Below are 6,914 nucleotides of genomic sequence, written 5' to 3'. Positions count from 1 at the left end.
AATTTGAATACAATGGATGTTATTCATTGCAGAGAAAAGCTCTTGGAAGTTCAGTCTGGTGATGGCACGCGTTATCTGTGACATTCTCAGACAGGGCCCTGTGTTGCGAGTTGAAGGTCATTCTTTGTTGGCATGTACACCCATTGTATGGGTTCCCAGGTGGAGGCTCTTTTGTTCCACTCCCTCTGGAATCCTGTCTTGTACCTCTTCGTATCTCTTCCTCATCCAGCTAACGTCTGTCTGGCAAATGAAGCTCTGTGCATGCCCTTTTCTGGTGATCTTGCATCAGACCTGCCAGTGATTTGCATACTGCTACTACCGCTTGTGGAGCTTCAAACAACGATTATCTGTCGGTAAGTTACACAATCATTTCCTGAAGATGGTTAATCCTCACTTTAGAAAGAAATAGTGGGAAGAGCACGTCATTCTTATCCAAGCTATAAAAAAACATGTATATGGACGTGCATATTACGCTCTGACATAATGTTAGAATACGTTTTGGGCTTTACATTAGAGAGGAGCATTTCTTGGCGGTTCTACGGCAATTTTTTAAAAGCATTTTGAATGAAGAGCCCTTTGGGAGCCAAATGATGCGGTTCTTTTACGTGAACAGGGCAAAATGATGTGGCTCACTGAAAAGATTTGGAATGCCCATTACTGAAAAAAGGTCGCTTGATTGTACTATGGGGATAGTGTTTTCTGTTATGCAGGTGAATGAGGACCCAAAAGCGACTTGGCGAAAACAGAGTCTTTAATCCAGTAAAGTAAATATACAATCATAAAGCACAAACTGAATGACGAGAACAGACTGGAGACTCGATCATGAACTGCAGGTTGCCTCGGGAAGGCATTTAGCAGACTCAGACACCTGCTCACCACGCAGCATCTGAGGGAAACAACAAAGGGCGATACACAGACACAGCACGGTGAACAATAGACAAGGATCCGACAGGGCAGAAACGGAAAACAAGGGGAGAAATAGGGACTCTAATCAGGGAAAAGATAGGGAACAGGTGTGGGAAGACTAAATGATTGATTAGGGGAATAGGAACAGCTGGGAGCAGGAACGGAACGATAGAGAAGAGAGAGAGGAAGGAGAGAGAAAAAGGGGAACGAACCTAAAAAGACCAGCAGGGGGAAAACGAACAGAGGGAAAAGCAAAATGACAAGACAATATAAGACAAAACGACAGTTTTCAGTCCAGCCTCAACTGAATGTTTGCGGAAATATCAAGCAAGACTAAATGTTGAATTCTAACTTCAGATTCATGCTCAAACTCAGATATTCCTCACAAATCATGTGCTGATGTCAACGGAAGATTGGTCTAATATTGTTCGTTCCACTTACAGTTTTTGGGTTTAAATTCAGTACTGTATGCATCCGTATAAGGTTACGAGAACATTATTTTATGTTGTCTCTCAACCAAAATGAGCAGAATCAAAAATGCTCTTCAATGACCCAGAAATAATTCCTCTGGGCAAGTATTCCCTTTTTTGTTCCTCTGAAAGGAAGGACCGTGCCGGAGGTCAGAGCTGCACTGCCTGAGTCTCACTCTGACTGACAGACAGCCCTGCCCCCTTTCCCCTTGTGGTGTGAGAAGTCCTGTAAAGGTTTTATACCCTCAGGGGTAGAGTACAATACACTGACTTGTACCAATACCACCACAAACGACCAGGAAATTATTGATGAGTAACACATTTTTGGAATAATCTTCAATCCAAAACATATCTGGGAGGAAATAAATGGCAATTGTTGCCTTCATACCGAATAGAAGTGTACAGTAGGTTGGGTTTGAATCGATTTAGCTAACAAGTACTGCAAATAAAAGGCAGAAGTTCTAGTTTCACTTTTTTAGAGGCCGGTTCATCCCATAATGCTTAGCATGTACCTGCAGAATGTTAGACTATATCCCTGTAACACATGTTTGGCATGCTTTCAAAGTCAGAACCCCTACAAGGCAATCTGTAGGGGATTGATACACATCCAGCCAGTATGAAAGTACCTTTAGTTGCACTAGTGAGATTGGAATTTGGAAATACATTCTTATAGCTGAATACAAGTGTGGCCTATGTCAAGAATACCACAGATCCATGTCCTGAGAGGATGAGTCTGAATAGGTCAAATCAGCTTTGCAGTAAATAACTTCAACCAGACCCCCTCTCACCAGAAGAGGGGGGAGGAGAGAAAGGAACTGGTGGGAGTTTGACAGCTCACGCCCTGTTGTAATTCAAGGACAGAACATTCAGCTATCACCCTCTCCCTCTTCACTGAAAGAATGTCTTTGTCTACACAGACATTTTCCCGCCTAAACTCTAACACATTCTGAAGCGAATATTGGAACAATATTTCTAACATAGAACGTGAGGAATGGGCAGAGATGACCTAAAAAAGCTGATGTCAGTTTGGTTGTTATTTTGTGATGTCATACACACTATATGTGTGAAGTGCCCATCTGATGTGCTGTGCATGAAACATTAAAAATGGTGAAAGTGTTTTTGTCAAGAGAGGGATGTGATTATAGAATTGTTTCTAGAACTTTTTAATTGTTACCTGATTAAATGAATCATGTAACAATTAACTCATTAGGATTTGGGGCACCACAAGAGCGGTTCTTTAAAGAGTTACCATCTCCCGAATTAAACTCTTAACCAATCGCATCTACAAACAGTCAACTTATTAATCATAATCAACTTGTTAATCATCATTCTGAACAGTCGTAACCTCCTGCATCTACTAAAACCCGAGCCTTACTTATGACTCAATACTACACAAATGGTTGAATTACTTATTTACTAGCTAATTATATGGTAACACATGATATGCATACACACCTAATATAGTAAAAACAGGTCTCTAGAGGACTGACACCATATGGAGGCTTGTTACAAAAGAGATGGGGGGGGCAGAGAGGGACAGAGACATAATACTTTGGTAGATTAAGAAATTACTTTCACAATTATCATATACTTCGCACACGAACCGCCAACTGTTTGGACTAAGAAATCATGAATGTATTTACGTGTAAATGTCTTGGTACTTCGTGTATTTCTGTCGGAACCAGGCATTCTTGGAAAAGGAGTTGGGCATTTTCGCGGCATGCCTGTAAGTCTCTGATTGTCCAAAAGGGGTCCCCACCCGTCTCCTACTGTTGTTGTCCTCTGCCGTCGCCCGGTATCTGGTGACTTATCGCGTAGTCCAGAACAGAGCTACTGAGTTTATTCTACTTCCATTCATCCTAGAAGATGCTTATTTAAAGATGGCTAGCCAGCCGTAACAATGGTTCCCAGTGGGGTGATGAGAGTAGTAGAACACAATGGTTTGAAGACAGTAATAGAATGGTCCCACTTAAATCCGGTTTTCTAGATACTTTCCTTAGGACAGCTAATCAGCTGTACCAGCGATTGTCCTGGAGGTAATTTTATCGTCTCTACCTCGTGTTGAGAATCAAAGTTTAAACCACATTAACGTGAGCTGCAGCTTGATGTCTATCTGGTCTGATATGTTGATTCTTAACCCGTAATTCTATACAGCTCCAGCAGGCTGACATGCTCTCTGACCTCACTCAAAGGGGCGGTGACTAGTTACTTTTAACCTCTAAGGGATCTCTGTCCCCCCCATGGGACGGTTGAGCTGACGTGCGCTAATGTGATTAGCATGATGTTGTAAATAACAAGAACATTTCCCAGGACATAGACATGTCTTATATGGGTAGAAAGTCTTGTTAATCGAACTGCACTGTTCAATTTACAGTAGCTACTACAGTGAGAAAATACCATGCTATTGTTTGAGGAGACTGCACAACAACAAAACACTTTTTCACGGCAACTGGTTTGATACAGTCACCTCTGAAGGTAAATAATGTACTTACATTCAATAATCTAGCAATGATTTGTCATCCTGATGGTCCCAGAGATAAAATGTAGCATAGTTTTGTTTAAATGTAGGAACTGGGTTCTAGAGTTTGAACCCCTGCTGTGTCTGGCTTACCCCTGAATGACATTGGAATCGATCAAAATCATTTGAATTGCAGCATGTTCGTGGTCTAGGTAAATCACAGAGAGGAATCTTGGGCGGCATCCCTATTCCCTGTATGGTGCACTACTTTCTATAAGGGCCCAATGGGCTCTGGCCAAAAGTAGTGGACTATGTAGGGAATAGGCGGCAATTTGGTACACAGGCTAAGACTCCTCACTCAAACATTTTCCGAGATCCACATTCCTAGAAGTGAGATTGGTATTGATCATGTGTTGATGTTTGATATCCAAGCCCATTTTTCGATCTTCCCTCTTCAAAATACATTTACATGCGATACCTTAACCATTAATGAAGTGCCTGATCTATTAATTGTCTATTTAAGACCTGCAGTTAATATATTAAATATTGTTTCACAGAGAATAAAAATCCTTTACCTACAAGGCTGTTGTTGAATGTTGAATAGGGAGGACGTATCGCTGACGGTACTGAGCATGGCGGACATATACCCTCCGAAGGCTCCCTGTGGAGACTCAATATTCTCAGCCAATATACGGTAAGTCTTGTAGGCAGAAGACACGCCATATGGTCTTCTGAGATCAATTTAAGAGCAGAGAATGTTTCTCTGTCAGTGGTAGAGACGCCTTACAAACCTCCCGTTACTGCTCATTGTGGAAGAAATGTGCCATAAAACATAACAATGATTTACAGGTCTGGCGCCGGCTAAATGGAGAGTGGTGGAAACTGTACCTAGCCCGTATAAGGGCCACTTAATATTTTTAAGTGTTGTCGCAGCCCGACGAGTTAAAGTGATAGTTTGGGATTTTGAGGCCCTTTATCTACGTCAGGTGAACTCGTGGATACCGTTTCCATGCATCTGCGTCCAGTATGAAGGAAGTTAGTGGTAGTTTTGTGAGCCAATGCTAACTAGCATTAGCGCAAAGACCGGAAGTCTTCGGGTACAGCTCACCTGGCTCTGGGGAAGTAGTTTTATTTCATAGTTTTTTCCCCCTATATTTTTCCAGGTTAGTCTCATTGAGGTCAAATCTATTTTTTGAAGAGTGACCTGGTCCAACATTCCTCAGTAACGTGAGTGAACCAAACCTTTAATAACGGCTTCATATAAAAATACCAAACTATCCCTTTAAAGAAGAATCACTGTCTCGTAAACAAAGCTATTTGGAACGCATGTTGGTGTCAGCAGTGGGATTTACAGTTTTTGCGGGTTTCCGCAGTCATCCTCATCATGACTGAAACAGTTTTGCAGAATGGATGCGATGTGGAATCAGAGGCAGATGTCATGTATTTCCAGAATGCCCCTAGTCAGCTCATGCATGTTTGAAGAGACAGCATGAAGTTAGCGTTAGCGCTTTAGCTCGTCACATAGAAGACATCAACTATTGGTTGTCACACTGGTGTAATACACATTTTTGGCTTGATGGGGTTTTAGCAAAGCACAGCATATCTGCTGTAATATTCCGAAGTGTTCCACGTGTCAAAGCCGGATGCGTGTTGAGCACTCCGTGTCGAGCTCCTCTGAAACACTATTTCTTTCTTATGATGAAATGTCAGCAGGGTCTCAGGAGTATGCCTCCGAGCTTTTTTTCTGTCTGGTTTCAAAAGGCAGTGTTGAGATTCTCAATTGGGGAGTGAGAGCAAATATCCCTCAGATAAAGTTGAAAACGGTGAAGTGCCAATGTGTTAATCTGTGGTTTGTTACTGGGTCATTGTTCTCACCGGCTGTGATAAAAGTAGTTCCTGGTTTTATCACGCCTCTTGATGACACATTCATTTACAGTGTTTCTTCTAAATCAGCTCTTCCATTGCGATTTTCCGTGTTACTATGGCTACTCAATAGAACCAAAACCATAGGGACCAGTGTTAGGGAGTGAGTGGGGGAGCTGTAGGTAGTCCCAGAAACTGTGAGCTAGTTCCTTTGCATGAGGTGGATGAGAGGTGCAGGGGTCCCACTTACTCACTATCTCTCAAACACACTATTTCTCACACCTACATATGCGCGCACAAACACACATACAAACACATTCATCTCTCTCACACGCATGCACACACACTCAATCTCGCTCCCACGTGTACACACACACACATGCCCAAATGGGTGCTAATGTGAACCCTGAGTGTTCTCACGGCTTAAATGGTGTGAGCCACGGCTCCCACCGTGAGACATCAATCTGGTGATGCCCGTCATCTGGCCCTTCCATCTGTCAGCCTCCAAGGCCCTAGAACAGGGATCATCTAGATTCAGCCCCGGTCTGATTTATTTGTGAGCGGATGGTAGGACGGCCGGGACATAATTACAAATCATTTGTAGACTGCAATTTGACCGGAAGAACCTTGCTTTGTATACAATCAAGTGTCTGTATTCGGTCTCTGTTATCTATTATGCATGAGAATACTTGGGAACAGGTTACCTAAATAGAAATAACTGGTGTTTTTACAGTCATATCCAACAATGAAAATGTAAATACATATAAATATATGATTCTGCGCAGAATTTTGTTTTTTTTTGTGGGGGGGGGGGGGGTATAAAACCACCCGTGGGTCAAATTCAGTTGGGGAACCCTGCCCTATCACCTTCTCCTCTGCTGCCGCCCCAGTTCAATCTCCCTTCAGTCAAACCAGTACCGCAGCCAAATCAACCTACATAACCTGGAGTGCCCTGGTATTGATCTCATCGTAGATTCCCTTGATTTTGGTTTTCTCCCTTTACTTATTCATTTGCATGTTTATTGTACCGTAAGTAAGGTGATTACGGTGAAGTAGGGCATTGTTGTGAGTCGTTCTGGAGAGTTGTATGCATGGAGGATACAGTGTCCAGGATGAGTATGCAGAGGCGGGTAGCACTGTCTCAGGAAGATAAATCGGAAGACAGTCACAACAACTATATCACAACAGCCCACCACGGCCCATGTTTCATGACACAG

The 6,914-nt window shown here is 42.6% G+C and overlaps 1 long non-coding RNA gene across 2 annotated transcripts in view; it reads left to right on the top strand.

The window, feature by feature from the left end:
- Nucleotides 1–201: 201 nt before the first annotated feature.
- The window catches only part of LOC124008738, a 44,576-nt gene continuing 37,863 nt past the window's right edge, over nucleotides 202–6,914 (top strand). Inside the window, exons 1-2 of one of the 2 annotated variants that reach the window (XR_006834149.1) lie at nucleotides 202–353; nucleotides 4,439–4,528. This is a non-coding gene — a long non-coding RNA (uncharacterized LOC124008738). The remainder of the gene's footprint in view (nucleotides 354–4,438; nucleotides 4,529–6,914) is intronic. The other variant, XR_006834148.1, reaches the window with a different exon arrangement.

The sequence above is a fragment of the Oncorhynchus gorbuscha genome, linkage group LG21 (genome assembly GCF_021184085.1).
Source record: "Oncorhynchus gorbuscha isolate QuinsamMale2020 ecotype Even-year linkage group LG21, OgorEven_v1.0, whole genome shotgun sequence".
In the NCBI taxonomy this organism is placed as follows: domain Eukaryota; kingdom Metazoa; phylum Chordata; class Actinopteri; order Salmoniformes; family Salmonidae; genus Oncorhynchus; species Oncorhynchus gorbuscha.
This window is presented reverse-complemented; position numbering and strand designations above follow the sequence as displayed.